Source organism: Rattus norvegicus, chromosome 3, assembly GCF_036323735.1.
Source record: "Rattus norvegicus strain BN/NHsdMcwi chromosome 3, GRCr8, whole genome shotgun sequence".
NCBI classification, from domain to species: domain Eukaryota; kingdom Metazoa; phylum Chordata; class Mammalia; order Rodentia; family Muridae; genus Rattus; species Rattus norvegicus.
In genome coordinates this window covers 61,812,476-61,838,679 of record NC_086021.1, presented here as the reverse complement: position 1 = coordinate 61,838,679, position 26,204 = coordinate 61,812,476, and the positions used below count along the sequence as shown (strand labels likewise).

General features: G+C 38.6%; 1 long non-coding RNA gene across 3 annotated transcripts; it reads right to left on the bottom strand.

The window, feature by feature from the left end:
• Nucleotides 1-7,592: 7,592 nt before the first annotated feature.
• LOC102552656 (uncharacterized) lies at nt 7,593-25,821 on the bottom strand. 3 transcript variants are annotated; one of them, XR_591506.4, is made up of 5 exons: nt 25,580-25,821; nt 24,651-24,795; nt 17,594-17,723; nt 13,414-13,599; nt 7,593-10,388 (listed from the first exon to the last, which is right to left on the bottom strand). It is a non-coding gene; the product is annotated as an uncharacterized LOC102552656 (long non-coding RNA). The 3 variants fall into 3 exon arrangements; XR_005502160.2 differs by having other exon boundaries at nt 13,414-13,569; nt 25,580-25,815; XR_001837112.3 differs by lacking the exon at nt 24,651-24,795.
• Nucleotides 25,822-26,204: the final 383 nt, after the last annotated feature.

Genomic DNA, 26,204 nt, shown 5'->3' with positions numbered 1-26,204 from the left:
GGAACTGCCGTTCCAACACTGCACGAACATTCCACGTGTGGGGTACAAGCGGCCATTATTTTTATTAACTCTAGTATAAATGGAGCAGCTTTTTACTTTTTATCTCTTTCCTTCTGCAAGTCATTGCTTTGAGAATTACATCACTTATTCTGTTTTCTTTTCCAACTGGTGTAGCTTCTACTCAGGAAGTGATGAGATTATAGTGGAAAAACTAAAAAAAATTTCGTATTTGTCCTTCATGACACCAACCATTAATTATTGGACAGCAGATCCCTCAAAAGGCACTGAGGTCCAAGGTGATCAATATATGTTCAGTGGAAGTCTATTTAAAAATAAACAGATAGTAAACAAGTTTTTCTTAAAATTTTAACAAAGGAAACTAGGAGAAATGTAATTTTAGTGTTTAAAGGATTAGAATCAAACAGATTGTTGGTTTTTATTGTATATACTTTGAACTGGACAGTGGCTGACCATCTAGCATTTTATTGAATATTTTGTTGGAGATTAACAATGACATAAGCAACAATGCATTAATTCAACAGCACTCACTCACCTTCCTTTTGAACTCTTCTGTTACTGACTAATTAATTTACCTTCAAAATAATATGGTTTATTAACTGTTGGTCAGGTTAGCAAGAGAGAGACGGAGCTTGTGTTGGGAGGAACTGGAGGAGAGCAGAAAGCTGTAAATACGGTACACACATATGAAATTAAAAACTACGTTTAATTGAATAAAAATGTTTTCTCTAATGCTTTATAAATGCTATAAAAGTTAAATCAAGGAATATTACTCAGGTATCAAAAACAACGGCTTTATGAAATTCGTAGGCAAATGGTTGGAACTGGAAAATATCATCCTGAGTGAGCTAACCCAATCACAGAAAGACATACATGGTATGCACTCACTGATAAGTGGCTATTAGCCCAAATGCTTGAATTACCCTTGATGCCTAGAACAAACGAAACTCAAGACGGATGATCAAAATGTGAATGCTTCACTCCTTCTTTAAAAGGGGAACAAGAATATCCTTGGCAGGGAAGAGAGAGGCAAAGATTAAAACAGAGACTGAAGGAACACCCATTCAGAGCCTGCCCCACATGTGGCCCATACATATACAGCCACCCAATTAGACAAGATGGATGAAGCAAAGAAATGCAGACCAACAGGAGCCGGATGTAGATAGCTCCTGAGAGACACAGCCAGAATACAGCAAATACAGAGGCGAATGCCAGCAGCAAACCACTGAACAGAATAGGACCCCCGTTGAAGGAATCAGAGAAAGAACTGGAAGAGCTTGAAGGGGCTCGAGACCCCATATGTACAACAATGCCAAGCAACCAGAGCTTCCAGGGACTAAGCCACTACCTAAAGACTATACATGGACTGACCCTGGACTCTGACCTCATAGGTAGCAATGAATATCCTAGTAAGAGCACCAGTGGAAGGGGAAGCCCTGGGTCCTGCTAAGACTGAACCCCCAGTGAACTAGACTGTTGGGGGGAGGGCGGCAATGGGGGGAGGGTTGGGAGGGGAACACCCATAAGGAAGGGGAGGGGGGAGGGTAATGTTTGCCCGGAAACCGGGAAAGGGAATAACACTCGAAATGTATATAAGAAATAATCAAGTTAATAAAAAAAAAAAAAGAAAAAAAGAAAAAAAAGTATAAAATATAAAAAAAAAACATTCTTGTAGACAGTACAAAGTTTATTACTGCTTTTTAACCAGTTGAATATTCACAGTCTTTTAATTGGTGTGTTTAAACAATTCATGATTAATGTATTTTTATGTGATGAATGTTAAAATCTGTGGCATTTCTAGTTATAAATTGCACATTTTTATTATTCAAAAAAAAAGTTAAATCAAGAGTACTCAGGGGACTTAAAGGTGAGAATTAAAACTGTTAGAAGAACACATATTGAGTGAACCTTCATTCTCCCGGATGTGGCAATAGCGCTGTACCCATGACAACAGAAGAAGAGCAGCAAAAGACAAATAGACTCATCAAGTTATAGTAAAAGTTTAAAGGGCACATCATGCTGTGAATATACGAATGTGCAGCCCCTGTGAGGAGAGGGCTGATAATTCCTTAAAGAGTGAACTCACAGATACCATATGATCCAAAGTTCCAAGGGACAGAAACAATTCAACATCCCCGAGTGGATGTTTGGATAAAGAAAAAGTATTATATCGCGATTCAGAAATTGCCACTCATATCCAAGAGTTATCCATTTATCTACCTCTTAGGTAACATGTACTTTGTCTTTTTGCTTACAGCCGTCTGTATTCCAATGGCTACAGGGGGAGTGTTGGACAGTTTGTAGTTCCTTAAAAGATAGCAAACCTCTACATGTTTACCTGTGATACATCATTCATACTTTTGCCCTCTAGAATTCACACACGAATACAGTGTGGTTTGATTAATTCCATTCCCATTATCTTCCCTGTAATCTCTTCCCTACCTCCTGCCATTTTTCTTCTCTCCTTATTTCAAGTAGTTTGTTTTAAAGCCAGTCAGTCTGCTCAGTGCGTCCAGTATGTGACTACATGTGTCATTTACTGGGTCTTGGTAGCCTCTCACCTGTTGCATTCTAGAAGAAATCTGACTCTCCTTCTCCCAATAGCAATTTATTGGTGATAGCTCCTCACCCGGGGGTGGGACTTAATGACAACCTTTTCCCTTTGTCATGTGACTTGTTTTCTGACTTGACCTTGCTCAAGAGTTATGTATGTTGTCATAACTGCTGTGAGTTCATATGTGCAATTTCTCTGTTATGTCCAGGACTCATTGTAGTCTCCTACTGCCTCAAATTCTTTTAGTCTTTTACCACCACTTCCACAAGGATCCTTGAAGCTTGAGAGGAATAGATGTGATGTGCATGTCTAATAAAGGAGGAACACTCCACAGCCTAATTTTCTGCATGCTGGTCACTTTTGTGTCTCTGTGTTACTCAGAATCAAGTGCAAAATGAAGTGTCTCTGACCAGTGTCTGGAGACACACTCATTATCTACTGGTATAACAAAGTTGTTAGGAATTCATTTATTACTATGTGTCTTTAGCAGACTAACATAAGTTCCCACCTAGGGACTATTACCTATCTACTCACAGGTTCTTGTCTCGTTAACTGTGCCAAGTGTAAATTTTAGCCTACAGAGTGGGATTCGGTAAATGGGAAAGTGATTAATTACTAATACTACTTCTCTGTTTGTGTGACTATTGCTCCAGCGGGCATATCTTGTGATACTCATCATTACTGAAACAGTCAGTGCTCACACCTAGGTAAGGGTAATGATACTTACCCCTCCAGCTAGAGTGCATAGCAGTTTTCAGCACAGTGAAAACTGTCCACAAGTGATGGCATCTCCAGGTTGGTTTCAGCTTCATTTCTCCATGTTTCATAATTCAAGTAAGTGGTGTCTTTAACAATAAGGCATTACTATCATGCTCTGGAGGGGAACTCAAAGCAGTGGAAATATGGTTAGGGAGGTGTATGGAACCATACTAGCCAACAGCTTCAAAATAACCTACTCTTTCCAACTGGCTTTTTATTTGATATTGTATTATTTCTAAAAGTATAGTATCCTTGTCAAAGGGTAACTACGTTTATTTTTATTTTTTATTGGATATTTTTATTTGCATTTTTACTTTCAATTTTTATTGGATTTTTAAAATTTACATTTCTTTTTAAAAATTTTTATTGGATATTTTTAATTATATTTCAAATGTTATTCCCTTTCCCAGTTTCCCAGACAGAAGCTCCCTACCCCATCCCCCTCCCTTCTTCTATAAGGGTATTCCTCTCCCATCCACTCCCCCTTCTGCCCCCTCCCCCCAACAGTCCACTACACTGGGGGGTCCATCCTTGGCAGGACCAAGGGCTTCTCCTTTCCAACAAGGCCATCCTCTGCTACATAGGCAGCTGGAGTCATGGGTCAGTCCCTGTATAGTTTTTGGGTACTGGTTTAGTCCCTGGGAGCTGTGGTTGGTTGACATTGTTGCTCTTATGGAGTTGGAAGCCCCTTCAGCTCCTTCAATCCTTTCTCTAATTCCTCCAACTGGGGTCCCATTCTCAGTTCAATGGTTTGCTGGTAGCATTTGTCTCTGTATTTGACATGCTCTGGCTGTGTCTCTCAGGACACGTCTATATCCGGTTCCTGTCAGCATGCACTTCTTAGCTTCATCCATCTTATCTAGTTTTATTGGATATATATATATATATATATATATATATATATATATATATATATATATATATAGAATGGCTGTTCCTTCAGTCTCTGCTCAAAACATTGCCTCCATAAACCCTCCTATGAATATTTTTGTTACCGCTTTTAAAAAGGAATGAATCATACACATTTTGGTCATCCTTCTTCTTGAGCTTCATGTGGTCTGTGAATTGTATCTTGGGTAATTCGAGCATTTGGACTAATATCCACTTATCAGTGAATGCATACCATCTGTAGTTTTCTGTGATTGAGTGACCTCACTCAGGATGATAGTTTTTAGTTCAATCCATTTACCTATGAATTTTATGAAGTCATTATTATTGATAGTTGAGTAGTACTCCATTGTGTAGATGTACCACGTTTTCTGTATCCATTCCTCTGTTGAAGGGCATCTGGGTTCTTTCCAGATTCTGGCTATTATAAATAAGGCTGCGATGAACATAGTGGAGCATGTGTCTTTGTTATATGTTGGGGCATTTTTTGGGTATATGCCTAGGAGAGGTATAGCTGGATCCTCAGGTAGTGCAATGTCAAATTTTCTGAGGAACCTCCAGACAGATTTTCAGAGTCGTACCAGTTTGCAATCCCACCAACAATGGAGGAGTGTTCCTCTTTCTCCACATCCTCACCAGCATCTGTTGTCACCTGAATTTCTTATCTTAGTCATTCTGACTTGTGTGAGGTGGAATCTCAGGGTTGTTTTTATTTGCATTTCCCTGATGACTAAGGATGTTGAACTTTTTAAAAGTACTTCTCAGCCATTTGATATTCCTCAACTGAGTATTCTTTGTTTAGCTCTGTACCTCACTTTTCAATAGGATTATTTGACTCTCTGGAGTCTACCTTCTTGAGTTTTTTGTATATTTTGGATATTAGCCCTCTATCAAATGTAGGATTGGTAAAGATCTTTTCTCAATCTGTTGGTTGCCGTTTGTCCTAATGACTGTGTCCTTTGCCTTACAGAAGCTTTGCAGTTTTATAAGGTTCCATTTGTCGATTCTTGATCTTAGAGCATAAGCCATTGGTGTTTTGTCCAGGAACTTTTCTCCAGTGCCAATGTCTTCGAGATTCTTCCCCACTTTTTCTTCTATTAGTTTGAGTGTATCTGGTTTGATGTGGAGGTCCTTGATCCACTTGGACTTAAGCTTTGTACAGAAGGATAAGAATGGATCGATTTACCTTCTTCCACATGCTGACCTCCAGTTGAACTAGCACCATTTGTTGAAAGTGGTATCTTTTTTCCATTGGATGGTTTTTAGTTCTTTTGTCAAAGATCAAGTGACCATAGGTGTATGGGTTCATTTCTGAGTCTTCAATGCTATTCCACTGATCTATCTGTCTGTCTCTGTACCAACTGGGATCTTCTTAAATTTCTTTCTTCAGAGACTTGAAGTTCTTGTCATACAGAACTTTCATTTGCTTGGTTAGAGTCACACCGAGGTATTTTATATTATTCGTTTCCATTGTGAAGGGTGTTGATTCCCTCATTTCTTTCTCAGCCTGTTTATATTTTGAGTAGCAAATGGTTACTGATTTGTTCCAGTTAATTTTATATCCAGCCACTTTGCTGGAGTTGTTTATCAGGTGGAACTTTTGGGGTCACTTAAGTATATTATTATATCATCTGCAAACAGTGATATTTTGCCTTCTTCCTTTCCAATTTGTATCCCTTTGACCTCCTTTTGTTGACTGATTGCTCTGGCTAGGACTTCGAGTACTATATTGAATAGGTAGGGAGAGAGTGGGCAGCCTCGTCTAGCCCCTGATTTTAGTGGGATTGCTTCAAGTTTCTCTTCATTTAGCTTAATGTTAGCTACTGGTTTGCTGTATATTTACTATGTTTAGTTATGGGCCTTGAATTCCTGAACTTTCCAGGACTTTTAGAATGAATGGGTGTTGAATTTTATCAAATGCTTTCCCAGCCTCTAATGAAATGATCATGTGGGTTTTTGCTTTGAGTTTGTTTAGTTGATTACATTGATGGATTTCCTTATATTGAACCATCCCTATGTCTCTGGGATGAAGCCTACTTCATCATGATGGATGATCATTTTGATGTGTTCTTAGATTCAGATTGCAAGAATTTTATTGAGTACTTTTGGGTCGATATTCATAAGGGAAATTGGTCTGATCTCTTTCTTTGTTTAGTCCTTGTGTGGTTTAGGTATAAGCATAATTGTGGCTTCATAGAAGGAATGGGGTAGTGCTCTGTCTGTTTCTTTTTTGTGGAATAGTTTAGACAGTATTGGTATGAGGTCTTCTATGAAGGTCTGATAGAATTCTGCACTAAACCCATTTGGTCCTGGGCTCTTTTTGATTGGGAGACTTTTAATAACTGCTTCTATTTCCTTAGGAGGTATGGGGTTGTTTAGATGGTTTATCTGTTCCTGATTTAACTTTGGCACCTGATATTTGCTAGAAAATTGTCCATTTTCTCCAGATTGTCCAGTTTTGTTGTATATAGGCCTTTGTTACAGGATCTGATGATTTTTTGAATTTCCTCAGATTCTGTTATGTCTCCCTCTTCATTTCTGATTTTGTTCATTTGGATACACTCTCTGTGCCCTCTGGTTAGTTTGGGTTTATGTATCTTGTTGATTTTCTCAAAGAACCAGTTCCTGGTTTCGTTGATTCTCTGTATAGTCCTTTTTGTTTCTACCTGTTGGATTTCAGCCCTGAGTTTGATTATTTCCTGCCTTCTATTTTTCTTGGGTTTATTTTCTTCTTTTTGTTCTAGAGCTTTTAGGTGTGCAGTCAAGATGTTAGTGTATGCTCTCTCCTGTTTCTTTTTGGAGGCATGCAGAGCTATGAGTTGTTTCTTCATTTTCATTAAATTCTAAGAAGTCTTTAATTTCTTTCTTTATTTCTTCCTCGACCAAGTTATCATTGAGTAGAGTGTTGTTCAACTTCCATGTATGTAGCTTTCTGTTGTTTTTGTTGTTATTGAAAACCAGCCTTAATCTTGGTGATCTGACAGGATGTATGGGAGTATTTCTATCTTCCATTGTCTGTTGAGGCCTGTTTTGTGGCTTATTCTATGGTCAAATTTGGAGAAGGTACCATGAATGTTGACAAGAAGGTATATTCTTTTGTTTTAGGATGAAATGTTCTATAAATATCTGTTAATTCCATTTGGTTCATAACTTCTGTTATTTTCATGTCTCTGTTGAATTTCTGTTTCTATAATCTGCCCATTGATGAGAGTGGAGAGTTGAAATCTCCTACTATTACTGTGTGAGGTGCAATGTGTGATTTGAGTTTTAATAAGGTTTCTTTTATGTATGTAGGTGCCCTTGTATTTGGAGCATAGATATTTAGGATTGAGGGTTCATCTTTGTGGATTTTGCCTTTGATGAATATGCAGTGTCCTTCCTCATCTTTTTTGATGACTATTTACAGTTTGTTTCTTTGGACCATTTGCTTGGAAATTTTTTTCCAGCCTTTTTCACTGAGGTAGTGTCTGTCTTTGTCTCTGAGCTGTGTTTCTTGTATGCAGAAATTCTAGGTCCTCCTTACATACCCAATTTGTTAATCTATGCCTTTTTGTTGGGGAATTGAGTCCATTGGTATTAATAGATAGTAAGGAGTAGTGATTGTTGCTTTCTATTATTTACATTGTTAGATTTGGAATTATGTTTGTATCTCCTTTTTTTTTTTGTTGCAAGGAGATTACTTTCTCTTTCTTTCTAGGGTATAGTTTCCCTCCTTAGTGAATGTTTTGCTATTTACATTTCAAATGTTATTTCATTTCCCAGTTTCCAGGACATAAGTCCCCTATCCCTTCCCCCTCCCTTTCTTCTATAAGGGTGTTCCCCTCCCCATCTATTCTCCCTTTTTAATTCCCCCTCAAACATTTTCTAACATTGGGGTGTCCAACCTTAGTCCATGGTGATTTGATAGGTTATATGGGATTATTTCAACCTTCTTTTTATCTGTTTCGGCCTGTTTTGTGACCTATTATATGGTCAATCTTGAAGAAGGTACCGTGAGTGCTAACAAGAAGGTATATCCTTTTGTTTTAGGATGAAACATTCTATAAATATTTGTTAAGTCCATTTGGCTCATAACTTCTGTTAGTTTCTTCATGTCTCTGTTTAATTTCTTTTTCCATGATCTGTCCATTGATGAGAGTGGGTTGTTGAAGTCTGCCACTATTTTTATGTGAGGTATAATGTGTGCTTTCAGCTTTAGTAAGGTTCTTTTATGAATGTAGATGTCCTTGCATTTGGAGCATAGATATTCAGGATTGAGAGTTCATTTTGGTGGATTTTTCCTTTGATGAAGATGAAGTGTCCTTCCTTATTTTTTTGATAGGTTTTGGTTGAAAGTTGATTTTATTGGATATTAAAATGGATACTCCAGCTTGTTCCTTGAGATCATTTGTTTTTGAATATTGTTTTCCAGCCTTTTACTCTGATGTAGTGTCTGTCTTTGCTCCTGAGGTGTGCTTCCTCAATGCAGCAAAATGCTGGATCCTCTTTACATATTGAGTCTGTTAGTCTATGTCTTTTTATTGGGGAATTGAATCCATTGATGCTAAGAGATATTAAAGAATAGTGATTTTGCTTTCTCTTATTTTTGTTGTTAGAGGTGGAATTATGCTTGTGTGGCTCTCTTCTTTTGGGTTAGTTGAAGGAAGATTACTTTTTTGCTTTTTCTAAGGTGTCGTTTCCCTCCTTGTTTTATAGTTTTCTGTCTATTATCATTTTCTGGGCTGGATTTTGGAAAGATATTCTGTAAATTTGGTTTTGTCATGGAATATCTTGGTTTCTCCATCTACATTAATTTAGAGTTTTGCTAGATATAGTAGCTTGGGCTGGCATTTGTGTTCTCTTAAGTTCTGTATGACATCTGCCTAGGATCTTCAAGCTTTCATAGTCTTTGTTGAGAAGTCTGGTGTGATTCTGATAAGTCTGCCTTTATATATTACATGGGCATCTCTTTCTTTAGGTTAGGGAAGTTTTATTCTATAATTTTGTTGAAGATATTTACTGGCCCTTTAAGTTGGGTATCTTTGCTCTCTTCTATACCTATGATCCTTTGGTTCGATCTTGTCATTATATCCTAGATTTCTTGGATTAGGAGCCTTTTGGGTTTTGCATTTTCTTTGCTTATTGTATCAATGTTTCCATGGTATTTTCTGCCCCTGTTATTCTTTCTACTATCTTTTGTACTCTGTTCGGAATGCTTTTTTTTTTTTTTTCTTTTTTTCGGAGCTGGGGACCGAACCCAGGGCCTTGCGCTTCCTAGGCAAGCACTCTACCACTGAGCTAAATCCCCAACCCCTTGTCTATCACTCCTAATCTCTTTTCTAGGTTTTCTGTTTTCTGACTTGTTTCTCTTTGTTATTTCTTTATTGCTTCGATTTCCATGTTTAGATCTTGGATGGTTTTATTCAATTTCTTCACCTGTTTGGTTCATTTTTGTGTTTCCTCTTTAAGGGCTTCTACCTGTTTACCTGTGTTGTCCTGCATTTCTTTAAGGGAGTTATTTATGTCATTCTTAATGTAATCTAACATTATCCTGATTTGTGATTTTAAATCAAAATATTGCTTTTCTGGTAGGTTGGGTATTCTGGTGTTGCTGTGTTGGGGGAACTGGGTTTTGATGATGCCCAGTAGCCTTTGTTTGTGTTGCTTAAGTTTTTGCCCTTGCTTCTTCTTTTGCCCTTTCCCACATGCTTATCTCTAATGTTAGCTGTTCTTGCTGTCTCTGACTGTGGCTTGACCATCCTGTAAGCCTGTGTGTCAGCACTACTCAGAAACCAGCTCTCTCTCAGGGGGAATCTCTCTCAGGGATGACCCTCTTGCACTGGGTCAGGTCAGGGTGCAGAGAGAAACTGGAAGGATCCTGTCCCAGACTGCTCCTCAATTCCTGTGTCTTGAGGGTTCTGGGCAGGTCCCTTAGAGCAGAAGTAGCAGTCTTACCTGTGCTCTTAGATGTGTCAACACTCTTGGGAGACCAGCTTTCTGTGGCACAGGGTCAGCTCCAGGTGCAGTTGGAAACAGGAAGGATCCTGTTCCAGACTGTTCCTCAGTTCCTATGTCCAGAGAGCTCTGTGAGGGTTCCTCTTGGGCCAGTAATGTGAGCAGAAATGGTGGTCTCACCTGTGCTCTCAGGTGTGTCAGCACTTCTGGGAGGCAAGTTTTCTTCTTGAGGGATCTGGGTACAGAGAGGTCAAGGGTCAGCACAGGGCACAGGCTGGCATTTCATTTTCATTGTCCTCATTAAGTTCATAATTAAGCAACCATATTGTAGATCAAAATGTCTACTTTATTGGGTTCTTATATCTATCACCCTTCTCCACCTCAGTATCTCTATGCCCCGCCCCTAACTCTAGGTAGAGAAGAAAGAAGGTTAGAAGGGAAAGGGACATAGATCTTTTTAGACTACTTCCCAAGTTGCATTCCTTGGGATAAGTCCAACATTAATCGTCAGGATATCTGCAACCAACAACTGGCAATCCAGCCAACAGCAAAAGCAACCAGCAAATAACAAAAGCTGCATCAAAAATCAGCAAGAGCAGGGGAGCAGCAGCTACTGTAGCCTCTCGAGTGCTAGTATTTTTATACCCTCTTAAAAGTCCTCAGAATTCCAAATGTAAACTATATTCATTTGATAGAATCACACCTCTACCAGAGCATGAGACAAATCCTAGTTACTGATTTTGAACAATCTGAGGTAGCACCATATCTGGTGCCCACCACTGAAATGAAAACATCACATAGCACAGGAATTAAGAACAACAACTGGTAAATGGAACCTTATGAAACAAAAATGTTTCTCTATAGGAAAAGACACTATCAGTCACAGGAAGAAGCAACCTACAGAACAGGAAGCAAAAGTTTGTCCATTTTTATTGTCTTAAAAAGGAATAAAGTATTGAAACGTGATATTGTGGATACTCCTTTAAAAAAACTATTCTAGGGCTGCAAGTGGTTCAGCAGTTAAGGCACTTGTTGCTAAGCCAGCTGACTTGAGTTTCATCCTGGCACCCACTTGTGTGAGGGAAAGAACCAGTTCCAACAACTTGTTCTTTGACTTCCACACACTGTGGCATGTATGTCCACACAAACATGCAATAAATAATAAGTATACATCAACATTTCCAAAAGAATTCACCTAACTTGATTCTTCTAGATCTTTCTTCAAACCAATTCTATGCACTATTGCCAATTTAACCTTCCTAAAGCAAATACAAGGAGTATTATTTCCTCTAGAACTTTTCAATATCTTCATTTGCTAGCAAATGAACAGTTTGAGGCATTTACAATATAGCCATGTCACCTGTTTTTTCAGTACAATACTCAATAGCATTGTATGCCTTATTCTGCAAATACCAAACTTTTCTACTATGTGTTTCTTTAGCATCACTTTCTTTCCTCCCTAATCTTTTCATAAGTCCTTGACATCTTTTTTGGTCCACTACATATGTGGCACACAAGTTTAACCCATATAAGTCTGTCAATAGCCAACCTGAATGGATACCTTAAGTGTTTGAGGAGGTTTTATATTACATTTTAATGACTCCTATGGACTTCAGTTTAGTCTGTTAAGGAGTCTGACAACTCCTTCTACCAACAGCATCTAGAGTTTCCCTTGGGGGATGTTATTTATTATGTATTCTCCTTTATAGCATATGTGATTTTCAGGACATTTCTTTGATGCAGATATGGTCATGCTTCAGCCTTGCTCCATCAGACACACAAAATGCTACAGTATGTATTGTTGACATACTGGATATGAAGTATTTGCTGCTCTTTATTCTGCTAAGATTCTCAATGGCCTCAATGCTAAATAATTTTACACACTTACATTTCTGTTTGCTTAGTATATCTTCTACCACCATAATATGAAATTTCAGAGGCCAGAAACATCATCTGTTTTGTTTAGTACAATACCTTATATGCCCAGAACATCATGTAATACTCAGTGACTCTTTGTTGAATGACTAAGAAAAATCAATACTACCAGCATAGATTTGTTATGGTGGTCATTAGGAAAGGTTGGCTTATCTCTAGGGTCACAGTTTGGCCTAATGTAAATGTGGAGCTAGTAGTGGTAACCCATTAGGGGCAGTAGGGGCCAAGGATTAGCCAAAGATTATGTTTTGACAACGAGATTTGTATGGACTCAGCTGGACCTGGGATGACTTAACTACTGTGGAATTTGAGTTCTATAAGGAAGTATTTTTTCCTTTTTAAGAACCCAAAATTATTTTTTTCCTTAAACCATATTTTGCCATTTGCAATGTTGGATCCCAGTATATGGCTTTGGCCAGTGAGCCATGGTGTTGGAATATTATTTAGATTCTCCATTAAAGCTGCAAGCTAAAGGTTAAAGACAATGTCCTCTTCCTCCTTATATTTCCATACTATTAATTCAATAGACACTTGTCTATATTTCGCAAACACCTACAAAATCAAGTTTATCTTCATTGGAAAATAAAAAATCTGGACTTTATTGTACATTATTTGAAGAAAGATATTGTTATTCCTGAACAAAACATGTCCATTTTAGTGGGATGCTCCTTCACATCTTTGAAAATATAAACCTCAACAACTTACACATGCATTTTCACTACCTTTTTATACATAGCATATCATGGTTTAAATAATACATATAGCATAATGTAGTGATTACATTAGAATTTTGATGTGTTGAAATTTCTTTTATCATTATTTTTGTGTGCGTATGATGTATAAGTAACTATTGCATGTTGAGGCCCTGAGGATGACTTTGTGGCATTGGTTTTTTCCTTCTAATTTTATGTAGGTTTTTGAGTATTCAACTTAAACAAGTGGTTTATGCTGCTATGATACATGCTGGCCCGGGAGATTTTTAAATGTCTATGGTGTAATTGCAGACATCAGAGGATAATTTGGCGAATGGGTTTTCTCCAATCATGTGATTTCTAGGAACTAATCTCAGGTTGTCAAGCTTGCCCATTTGTACACACACACACACACACACACACACACACACACACACACACACACACAGAGTAAATGTAAAACCAAGTCCTTTAAGCTAAAAGACCAGAACTAGGGAGTGAAAAATTTCTTAGAGTGGGTGAAAACCCCAGGGAATGGACCACAGCTTCTTGCTCCTTGACATGTATAGCACCTGACACACAGCAGTGACTCAACTATTATGGTCAACAAAGGAGCAAAGCGAAACTACTTACCATTCGAGGAGAAGAATTAATGCAGAAACTTTCCATTTTTTGTTGCTTATTAAGGAGACAGGACCTTCATTCTCTCCCCTCAGAATCAAGCTTTATTGGGTTACATTTCATTGATACCTCCAGTCTGTTGAGATCATTTTTCTTCAGCCCAGTACTCTGTAGAGTAGCAGAACAGCTGGCCAATACCTTTATAATTTAGATTCATTAATGTAGAAGCATCTCAGACTTATTTCCCCCTCTAGGTTAAGTAGCCTTAACTCCTCTGAAAATTCCCCACATTAATTTTTTCCCTAATTGCTTTTCTCTGGATATTCTCCAGTTCATCCAAGAGCCTCTTTTAAGGGTGTAAAAATTCATTACTGCAGGCTTTTCTGGACAATAACAGTTCTATACTCTGCTCTTTGGATGACAGAATACCAGGCCCTGCATTATGCTAACAAGAGTTCTGAAGACTTGTTTTTTTCCCTTACTTAAATACTAGCAATACCTCAAAGTTTATCACTATGTGGTTTCACATGATTAGAAAGATTTTTTTAAAGTTCTTAATTTTTTTTTACAGTAGCCACCAGTCCTGTCATGTAAAAGGGTAATTTTCTAATCCTGAGAAACATGTCTATAGCTTCCTTCCCCAACTTCCAGAGCCAGAGGTCAAACTCATTTAAACCTGTGAATCTGGTCAAGTACCAAGCACCTGTTCTAAGCATTCCGTTTGGTTTTTCTCCCAGAAGGAGTGACCAATCTGAAGCAGCTGTGGGTAATTTTATTAATCAAAACAAGCTGGAAGCAAAAGGGGAAAGGAACATAATTAAAATCCTTAATGAAACCCAGTACGATCTCATTAATAGACTACAAAGAGCCTATGACTAGTGGCATTGGTACTTGCCATGATTACCACATCATCAAGAAAGTGAAAAGTGGCCATGCATGTTATGTATTAAATACTTAAGGTAGGAGACTTGAGGGCTGATTAATTTTGAGTACATAAATGAGTCCAAGAATTGAAGCTTGCTTGATGGGAAACAGCCAAGTATGCCCACACTGCACTCGTCTGCCAGCTTGGTGTATGACCAAGAAGGGCCATTAAAGGTTGACATGGAAAGAGAGTAAGTTTCATTATCCAAAACTCATACAAAATTGTATAAGTTAATAAGTCATTCTTCAATTACAACTCAAATAGATTGTTGCAGGTGGTTGCTAAATATCAGAGTGCTAAAAGTCTAGAAACTGTACAGAAGTAAACATTTCAATAGTCTTAATTCAGACATGGCGAAGTTGACAATACTTCCCATCTAGCCCATTGTATACATCCCAATGTAATGTGACCCCAGGGGATTCATCATATGGTTACATTTATTTCTGTAGCTGCAAATTCTCGTTTGTGTCACTTGCTAAGCTAAGGACTGCAGAATTTGACTGTTGGGAGTCACCTTCTCTTGCTTTTGTGGTCTCTGAGGCTTCATGGCAAAATATCTTAGAAAATAACTTTTCTAGAAAGGTGGAAGAACTCATGTAAGGAGAGAATGAGACATTTCAGCCTTAGAGCTGTAGCTTCAGACCTTTGAGTGAGGTCAACGTAGATCATCTTGTCTTTCTGGAACCCAGGGCAGAACTTCCAGGCTATTCATGAGATAGTAAACTGTTTTTTGTTTTTAAGTCAATGAGGCAGCAGCAAAGGCTAATTAATACATAAGGATATGAATGCTTATGTAATTAAAGGTCACTGGTAAAATGTGTTACGTTGCAGAGTGATTGGGGAAACTATCTCAAGTCCAGGCCACTTTACAAATTCTGCAGTTAAGGAACAAACTATCAGAAAAGAGACATAATATAGGTATTGGGTGTGTAACTTTAATTTTTTAAACCTTATTTTTAATGATGGTGCTTAAATGCTTTAACCTCCCTTGTAGCCAACCACCCACCAGAGGTAGTGGGAAAGAAAGGTGATGGGAGAATTGGACCGGTTTAGGAAGTTCTTTGGAGCAACTCACATCATTGTTGTCTGGAAATTGGCAGTTTAATTCACAGGTTGGCAGTGGCAGCTTGATCCACTCGCAAACATTTTACAGATACACCAGCAGTCCAGTTAGGGAGAGTTGTGTTAGCCACAGTGGTGACACGACCTAGCAGAGACAGTCAGGCCTCATCCTCAGCCCCCGTCAGCAGGACGAACCAGGACCACCACCAGGAGAAACTCTCTCTCAGCTGTGCCTCTCTCAGGGAAGTGAAGATCAGCAAAGACATGAAACCCACAAGTGTTGTACAGCTAGCTGTACCTGGAAGCCAGGCTCTTGCTCTGTCAATCCGTGGAGTCCTATTTATATCCTCCAAACATCACGTGTCCTCCATGTGCCTTGTCTCAGCGCAGGTCTTGCCTCAGCATGGGTTTTGCCTCAGCACATGCATCCAATCATCCTGAGTGTGAGGAGCTCCAGACAAATGCAGTTCAACTATGCAATGTAAGGTGGACCAATCCATGTGTGTTGCTAGCAAAGAATCCTTCATCATGTGACTTTTCAAGTTCTTGCTTTAACAGTACATCCTCTCTCCTGTGTCTGCTTCATCAAGACGTTCCTTCACATGGGTGACCCAGCCAAACCCCATCCAACTGACTTTCCAAAGAACCCCTAAGTTTCCACTTCTTTTATGAGACATAGAAAGACAGAATTCAGGAGTATACATGAGACCCCTGTTTGAATCCTATATGATAATTTAGTAAATATTTTACAAATATGTAAATATGTGCTCTACTTTCTTGAGTCCCTATTCTTGCTTTTAAGCTTTGGGGAATTTCTGGTTGTTGAGTCAGTTATTATTACTGTGTCATTTTTTTCAACCATTGTAACTAAAACCTTGCCACCCTACTCGAACCTTCCTTCTTTTTACCCTCATTGTCTAAGCCACGAGTGAGATCTGTTGACTCTACATGCAACATATAGCCAGAATTCATTCATCTTTTTATTCCACTCTGGCTAAGACCCTGAAGCAATTATGTCACACTTAGATTATTACTGCAGTAGCCTGCTAAATCGCAGCTTCAATTCTACCCTGTTCAGAGCAGAGGGTTTTTTTTCCCCTGACTTTTTATTGATTGTGAATTTCACATCATGCATCCCAATCCCACTCATCTTCCCATCCCTTTGTTTCTGCTCTCTGCCCTTGTAACCTTTTTCCCAAAAGAAGAGAAAATGAGACAGAACTTATTGTGGCATCCATAGAGTGTCACAATGCGTCACACTGTATACCCTTTTGTCCACACATTTTTGCTTGCAAATGTTCATTGCAATGAGTCATTGATCTTTTTCAGAGCCTTTGGTTTTTGCTACACCATCAATACCAGATCTTCATGAGGGCTCCTCTAGGATATCGTGTTGTTGCCCTGTGCCATTGAGATCCTTCTGCTTTGGATTTGCAGGATGCCCCTTTCATAAGATCCAGCAGTTCACAGATGGGATAGCCGTTGGGATCAGGCAACTGAAAACCCTGGATGTGGGCCTGGGAGGCAGCTACGTTGCTCAGTCCATCAGCTCTACTGCACCTGTACCACCAGGGCGAGCTCTCTAGCCCTGTTCTGGTTAGCTCACATACCCAATGCCACAGCCAGCAAAGGGCAGGACTAGTTCTTAGGGATCACCTGCATCCTCACCCCCCCCCCCCGTCCCTCTCCCCCAAGTGCTAGCTCCACTCTGCTGTCCAGGTGAAGTACCGGGCTGCATCTCCTAACTGCTGCAGCTGGTGAGGGACAAGGCAGCTCAGCATAGTGCAGTCCAGACCAGGGACATCTGAATGGACTTTGGTGGTAACATGGTCCTGGGATAACAACACAGGCCCCAGCTGCCATAGGACCATGGACCTAGACATGCACCAACCGCCCCACCCCCACGTCCCAATGGCCTCAGGTGGCAATTTAGGTCACTCACATTAGCATGTCCCTCTGGCACACGTGGACCTCAGATATTCACACGGTCTCTGGTGGCAGCCCAAACTATTGACATCTACTTGGCTGCTGTTATAAACTCATGCCACAGACATCAACACATACCCCCAGCTGCAATAACACCACAGATCCAGACATGACTGCTGGCTACAGCCAGGGTCAAGACCTCACCGTGGCCTTCTCATATCTGTCTTTTCCTCACTGCCTTCGAGTCCCCAGTCTCTCCATTCTCCACAGTGTACGAACCTCTTGGCTCTGCTTTCTGGTCCATCTTTCTACTGCATACCCCGTTGTTTCCATCTCTTTATCTCATATTCGTCCATAATAATGGCACCAGTAGCAGGTGCTTTGGTATCTTTTTTCCAGCCTTCTCCAGCTGTAATAGAGGATTTTTAAAATCATGACAAAGGTTTATTTATTTTATCTCTAATTCTAGCATGATGTGTACACAAATGATTTTAAGAACTTGTGGAAGTCTGGACATCCTTTCTTTACCTCTTTGTCCCCATGAACTTCTTACAGAGTGCCATAAAATTGGCCACCAATGATCAAGGAGTTGATTCCTAAGCTGTAGAGGATACTCAAAATATCTTATTGTCCTGGCCACTCCTTTTTCAGTTGCCCTTCACAGTTAGGTCAACATCCTGAGAGAAGCCCCTTCATTATTTATCTTTTGAGGAAGGTAGAGTTTGAAGCTCCTCGGTCCTTCTAATTTCAAGGCGCCTTTGTGATGTCTGCTGACGGAGAGTTACTTTTTGCACTCTCCTTCAGATACACCGGCCAGCTTGTTTCTCTGTCTCCTTTTCAGGCTCATCTCCTCATACTGTTTCTCTTTTTGCTGTTATTTTTCCTGTCATCTTTCTTTGACTTACGTATGCTAGGTAATCATTCTACCCTTGAGCCACACGCAAGCCCTAAATTTTAGTGAATTCGAGTTTTTAATTTTTTGAGACTTTCATACATGTATATCATATTACTTTTTCCCATCTTTTCCTCTTCCCCTCTTAGTTCTCCTATGATTCTCTGTACTTCATCTTAAATTGATGACCTCATCTCTCTCTCTCTCTCTCTCTCTCTCTCTCTCTCTCTCTCTCTCACACACACACACACACACACACACACACACACACACACACACACACACATCTCTTACTGAATTTATTTAATGTTGCTCAAAGGTTTTATTTGGAGACAGGTTCTCACAAAATTGTCTAGGTTCAAGTCAAATTTTCTCTATGGGTCAGGCTGGCGACTGCTTCTGCTCCTCAATAGCTGACAGTCGGACACATTCGGCCACCCCTGGTTGTTCCAGGGATTTCTGGATCTGCAGTAAAAAGGTATTGTCCCACTCTACAGACACACAAGTATGGTTTTGGGGAGCTTCCTGCCGGCCATCTCTGGAAGTCTATGAGGTAATTGAGATAGAAGACCCATATCTTACTGGACTTAGTAGATAACGTATTCCATGCTGGAATTGAGAGCTTAAACTGTTAGGTATGTAGTATGAAGAGATGGTATCGTTTGATGGGCCCAGCATGTTTCTGCTGAGCCTCTCTGCTAGCATGGTATCATTTTATTTATTTCTTGGTTTTGAAATATCATCTTAAAAATTAAAATGTGGTAACATTACTTTCTTCCTTCCTACCCATGCCACGTGTTCCCATTCCCTTTTAAATTCATAGACCCTTTCTCTTTTAGTTACTGTTGCATATGTGTGTGTGTGTGTGGTATATGCATATATACATGTATATTAAATTCAAACCAATTAATCTGTTTAATGTTGCTTATATGTGTATGATTTCAGAGCCAACAGGTGACATTATTTTAGATGTACAGTTGGTAACACAAGATGAATTTGTAAGTAGATATATATTTTCCATGGTTCTGTGCAAGGAAGGTTGTGTGCCTCTGGTGATTTTTGTCAACTGTCAATAATAAACTTTCAAATCCTTTCAAGAGTTTGTTTCTGTTACCGTGGCTGTTTTCAGTATTTCCTGGGTCCTCATTTCCAGTGTCACTGGGGTTAACATCCGTGTGACAATGACTTGAAGCAATGTTGATTTTAGTCCATTCCTCTTGTGTTTTCTTCACTCAGCCCAAATTTTCAGGTACTACCAATCCTTTTTCTATTACCATAATTTGTTTCAAATTTTTGTAAAAAGAATATGTATGGATCATTTTTATTTCACCCACCATATTTATTTTGAGAATCATCCAGTTGACTGTGTACATCACTTGTTCATTTTTGTTGCTGTGTATCCTTCCATTATTTAAATATACCGATGTCTGAGTAGTGAAGATAAACAAGGCTATCAGGATCTCGACTGTGTTAGTCTAGGCTTGATTATAGGCTTCCGTATCTTCTGGGTAATTCCCAGGAACAGAAAGGCAAGATCAAGAAAGGATTTTACCCTTCGAGAGATTGAAAAGCCCCTTTTATAAGTGTTTGTATTATTGACATAAGTATTAATAGCATAAGAGAGGCCATTGTATTCACATTCTTATGAACCCTAATATGACCAATGTTCAGTCTTGCTAAGACTAATGTACTTAGTGGTGACTATCACATTATAATTTGAATTTTCCTAGTTTCTCATGGTGTTAAACATTGTTTTATGTTTACTGTTTACAATACTATCTTCTTTGGCTGATTATCTGTAAAGTTTTCTGACCATGTTCTCATTGGGTTGCTTGCTTATTCTTGAATATAGAATGTTTATAAAAAAGCAGCATAATATAAAATATCAGATATGTAATTTGAAAATGTTTTTTCATTACTTTTTTATTATTTTAACACTACCTTTTCAAAATCAAAAGCGTTACCTCTGGATTAATGGATAAATCCATATTTATTAATGGGAAATTAATTAATTAATTTATTATTAATGGAGATTCGTGTTTATGGATTTTTCTTTCCATTATCAGTTCAGTATTTGGTGGTGTGGCTAAGAATTATTTTTTAAACTCAGAGTTACAAGGTAGCAGTTGTCTTTCATTTTTTCTAGGTATTTCTAAAATTTTTAAAGATTATTTTTGTTAATTCTTTAAGTATTTTATACAATGTACTTTTTTACACCCATCCCCAACTACTCCAATCTTTTTTCCTCTCTGTCTGTCTCTGTCTCTGTCCCTCTATCTCTCTATCTTTCTGTAGCGCTTTCTTTCTCAAAAATGAAGTACTCTGTGGTCTGACCCCTGCTTGAAGCATGGTCCACTTACCAGCGCTCACACCTTTAAAGAAAACTGATGCTTTAAGCCCCACAGCAAAGTGGAGCAGGAGACAGATTAGCAATCATTTTCTTGACCTCCTAGGCTCACAGTGTCCTCCAGAGTAACCCTTGCACCAGTGTGCTACACCAGTACAACTTCACTGGTGCATCTTTACTTCCTGAATCATGGTTTCCTTTAGGGTGCACTGGTGAGTATATGTATTCTGTAAGTATAGACAAGTTTCTAGTGATGTATGCTATCCTACCTTGCAGAAATAGTTGTGCTGTCCACACATGATACACATTCTTTCTATTCATCTTTCCCTTCTCAGTAAGTCCTGATGATACTGATCTTTTAACTTCATCTGGGTCATAGATGACAAGAAGTTGGAATTATAAACTATGTGGCTTTTTCAGTTAAGCTCCTTTCACTGGGAAATACTCACTTGAGTTTTCACCAACCCTCTTTAGCATGCACCTAAAATATTCTCTGTGTGTGCATATCTGAGGTATGTAAATGCACATGTGTAGGAACCTGTGGAGGGTAGAAGAGGGTGTGGCGTTTGTTGAAACTAGAGTTAATGGAGATTGTGAGCCATCTGATATGGGCAATGGAAACCAAATTTTGGTCATGTGGAAGAACAGCAAGTGCTTTCAAAGCTTGAGTCATTGTTCTAGCCCCACCACCATAAACCTTTTCACTGTAATTCATTTCTTTTAAATTTTGAACAATTTAGTTGTGTTTGAGCACCTCATCCAGTCACCTATTCAAGACCCTCCTAAATGCTTCCAAAGTTTGGTAATTCTGAATAAATCTGGTATGAACATCCCAATCAAACTCAGTTTTTCCAGCTATGACTTAAATTTTGTCAAATGGTCTTTCTGTATTTGTGTATATAATCTTATGATCAAGAAAAATCATGTCTCTGTGATGGATTTATTTTTGCATACTTAGGGTATTTATTATACCCAGGGCAAGCCCACTTTTTTCTTGGTTTATAAATCTATTTCAGTATTAGATTCCATCCCCACATATTCCATTGAGGAGTTTTCGCATCTATATTCATTAGGATTTGGTTTGTAGTTTTCTTTTCTTCGAATGCTTAGTCTAATTTGTACATTAGGGCAAAGGTGGATTTGAATGAAGAAGTACTCCTTAACAGAGAACAGAGGTATTCTTCTTACATGGGTTATAGAATTGACTTGTGAATCTATCTGCTTCTAAAGATTTTATAGGAAAGACCATTAACTATTGAATCAACTTTGTTGGTATAAATTCCAATTCTGGCATATGAATATTGTTACAGTTCTAGTTTTCTTAGTTACCACTGAGATACATTCTTATATTCATGAAGAATTACTTATGTGTCATGATCATTTCTATTTTTAGACTTTCTCTTATGATGGCAAGAGTTATGGACCATTCTACCTTCCTGATGTTACACACCATGGCATGACATGAGCATTATCTTCCTATGGAACATTTTATATGAGATTACCACATATTTCCTACTCTTCCAGAATTCTAGATCCTTTATATTTAAACCATATTGCAATCATTTAGTACATTTGACCAACTGAAGAAATCATGGACAAAATGGAAGCCTCAAGTGAGTTGATTTTTAGCTTCTATTAAATTAAAAGTCCATAGAACCGGCTGGCTTTCGAAATGATGAGAGGGTTGAGAGATATATAGAGGTTTATAAAGATATAGAAAATACATTCTTGGGATCCTTTAAAATGATGTAAAAGCAACAGTGAGGGCATCCGGTTTTATTTTTCCATGTTGGGGATCAAACACAGGACCTTTTTCATGCTAGCAAATACTCTACCACAGAACTACATCTACAGCCCCAAGGATTGTAGATGCCAGTCTCTAGGAAAGGCAGTCACTGATTCCTGGCTAGTGTAAATACAGGGGTTGCGATTTCCTCTTCAAGGTATTTAAGGAATGAAACTGAAGAGACTCCTGGTCTCTTCTGATTCTCTGGACTTGCAACACGCTGTGCTATCTTGACATCTGGCTGAGGTATGATTCTTTCCTTTTGATAACACTCTGCATGGTCTCTCAATTGACCTTTGGCTGCTGACTTCTGTACTCTTCTTGGTTCCAGACTGTCTGCTTGGCCTGACCCTCTACTTAATTCCTGACCTTTCTGTGACTCTTAGGAGCCATGATCCACACTCTAGCCAGAAGACAGAAGCCTTTAGAGTCAATAAATTCTCAAAGGGGGAATGTATATTAATGCAAGTGCACATGCTAGGCTCAAACTTGGTGTAGCACTCAAGGAGAGATCAAGAAGAGAATAAAAGGAGGATTAAAATACAGAGAAGATAGGGCAGTGCAAAGGAGACATTAATCAACTTGATAAAACTGTACAGAAATAGCATAGACAACAAAAAGTCCTGTCAGATTGCACAAACATGAAGCCAGTGGTAACTAATTAAACCCTCTAAATTTTTTCTTTCTCTTTTTCTTTCTTTTTCTATCTTTCTTTCTCTTTCTTTTTCTTTTCCTTGATAATTTAGGCATATATTTGAATGTGCTTTTTAAACCACTTAACAAGTGAATATATACATTTGTTTGTGTGAAAGTGCAAATTTCAAAGTGGAAGCGTGACTTCATTCAAACTGGAGGTAAGAAGGAGTCTGGTGTGGGGAGTACAGTGATGGAGGGTTCTGAAAAGGGGACGGATTTAGAATTGTATGTCTTTTTCTTTGTCTTGTTTTTGTCTTCCTATAATAATATGGTTTGGACAGAAAGGGCGTCTGTGCTGGGAAAGGCAAGCATTTTTGTATTTTCGGTGATGAAAAAATACATCTTTATTCACTTCTCTCAGTCTCTGAGTTATTTTCTTAAAGGCAAGCAACATTTGGAGATTTGCTGCATGCTACTTCATTCAAAAAAACAAAACAAAACAAAACAAAACAAAAAACCAAAACAAACAGCTACTTGAATGGTTGTAGAACAGAGTGGGCTCACGAAGTTCTTTTAAAAGATCAACTCTGAGGTTAAGAAACTGTGTACTGCCTGAGTGGGCACATGACCTCCTATCTCTGCATGCACATAATTAAAAATAATAAAAAATATTTATTTTAAAAATAATAAAAATAGAGCCGGTAGTTAGATGTGATTAAGTATACCATAATGATCAAGGTAGTTTTGTGTTCCTACAATAATCAGGGCTTAAAAAGAGTTAATTTAAAAAGAAATGCACACTTCAAATATGTATCATTTGTAGTTCACATAAAATTTACATGTAACTTATTGCTTCCATTTTACAAATTAATACTCCTTGATAAGGGAAGGAGATGATTTACTTAAACCCAATACTATCTGGGCTGGTACATCTTTTTTGTAACCTAAAATCATTTAGGCCAAAAATTTCAAGGCTCAGTAGTGAGTGTGTACACACACACACACACACACACACACACACACACACACTTTAAGATATAGGCTATCAGGATGCACATTAGTTTGGGGTACCCTGCTTGATGTATGCCACAATTCAAGGCAAGCAGGTGGCCTAGTGAAATATAAAAGGCTCACTAAACAAAGAGTTTTATTTCCTGGTTGGTGCCTGCAGGGGAGGAATTATGAAACGAAACAAACTCTGACAGCCAAACAGTGCAGAATTTTGAAGCGAAGCTTTTTTTTTTGTTATTGATTTAAAAAGGTATGTAAATTAATTATAATTTACAAACCAAAGCTTGTGAAAGTGATAGGTATTTTTAATAATACAAGGTTATTGTTATACTCCATAAGAAATTATAGCCATCGTTAAAACTATTTTCTCCTCCATGAAAAAAATATTTTAAAGGAATCAAATCGGTATGCAATTTAAAATAACCCCTCTCTTGCTCATTATGCACTGTTTACATAGGGTATTGGTGAATAGCTCAAACTAAAAAAAAAATCTCTAAGGAATTACATCGTGCCAAATTCTCAGGTGCTTTTGGCCACAAATTCCGGCTGTAAATGATTATCAAGTAGGAAAGGCTCTCTACCCCAAGCTAAATAAGATGTTCGCTTTGGCAGACATGAGATATAAACAGTGTATGCGGCCTGCATTTCTGAAATTAATACTTACTTGGAGCTACAAATGCGCACATTTGTTTTCTTATTTTCATAGGTGACTCCCCTAAGCAGAAGCTCATGTTAATCCCACACTCACACAGATAGAAGGTCGAAGTTGGTCAGCGAGCCAAGAAATACCATATCAGAGTTTCTTTCCCCTTCAATTGAAAAAGGTATAAATTGTGGAATTAGTGTATTGATTGAAGGCTACAACTTCAAGCAATCAGTTTTTCTGCCTTGACAAGATTATTTTATCCCACTTTTCTTTTATTATTATGTGTAGTATTTGAGTCATCCTTCAGGCAGATGAAGTGACAGCTTGATTTAACTCAATAAAACCCACCAGTTAGGTAACCTACTGAGCTGAACAAAAGATGAGAACGCCTGCGAAGGGGCAGGTGCTCAGTTAGTTTAAGCAACCAGAGGAGTCGCAAGAAGAAAATATTAACAGAAATTATGCTCCGATCAATGCATTTCTATGGAAACTCGAGAGAAGTTTACAAAAACCCTCTTGCTGGGTAATTGAGCAGCTAATGCCATTGCTTTAAAAACAAAACAAAATTAACAAATCTTTAAAAACCACACCACATGCCCAAGAAACGACGCCTCCATAATGGCTGCGCTCCTGAATAATTGCAGCGAGCGCGATAATCTTTACTGCCTCTGTGTATCTGAGATGAAACGCGGCACAATTGATTTGTAGTAGTTTGGAAATTAAAACTATAATTCGTGTATCTTTCATTGAACCTAACCTTTGCTTTTTCCACATCGTATCCAATTGATGTCTCTCATGACTTCTTCAAATGAACACGTCAGCGCCTGCCAATAACATCAATGTGAAGTTTTCTGATAACTCCAAATAGATGAGCCAGAGTGGATACTTTGTTTTCAGAAGCAGGGGAAAAAAGTGGTAATTTAAAACACTGACTTAAATGGACCTACCTCTCCACTTAACCTCTTGAGGTCTAAGGACCCACATCGCTGTTTGCTTATGTCCCAAAGCTTCTGCTCCTTGTGAGGGAAAATGGTTTCACGTGCACTCTGGAGCAGCTGGTCCCACGTTTGCTTTCTATATTAGCAGTTTCATTAACCCTCCCCTTCAGCGCTTCGGAGCCCACATTGTATTCACATTATTTTAGTACGCCCATTTGAATAACGCAGAAATCCTGTAAGACCGGGTGAGAGGTGGAAGGCAGGGGGTGATTTCATAATCATTCCTTCAGGACAGCATTCTAAGTTCTTAGATTTCAAAACAATCGGATCTGGGGTTTGCATAGGAAGTACTTCTTACTCAGTCCAACTATGTGAGGAGAAATCCTTGAAAGGCCTAACAGAGCATCCCCTCCCCCCTTTCTTTTTATTATTATGTACTTTATGCCCCAATTGGAGCTTCCTTTCTTTACTTGCCTCCCAGTCCCTCCCTTCCCCCTGCCCTGTCTGTCTGTCCCTCTTGCTTTCTCCTTAGAGATGTGGATATTGACCCACCTTGGCATAGCAAGTTGCAATTGGACTGGAACCTTTTATTTCCAATGAGCAATATGTAAAACAATTAATTTCGAATTAAGTT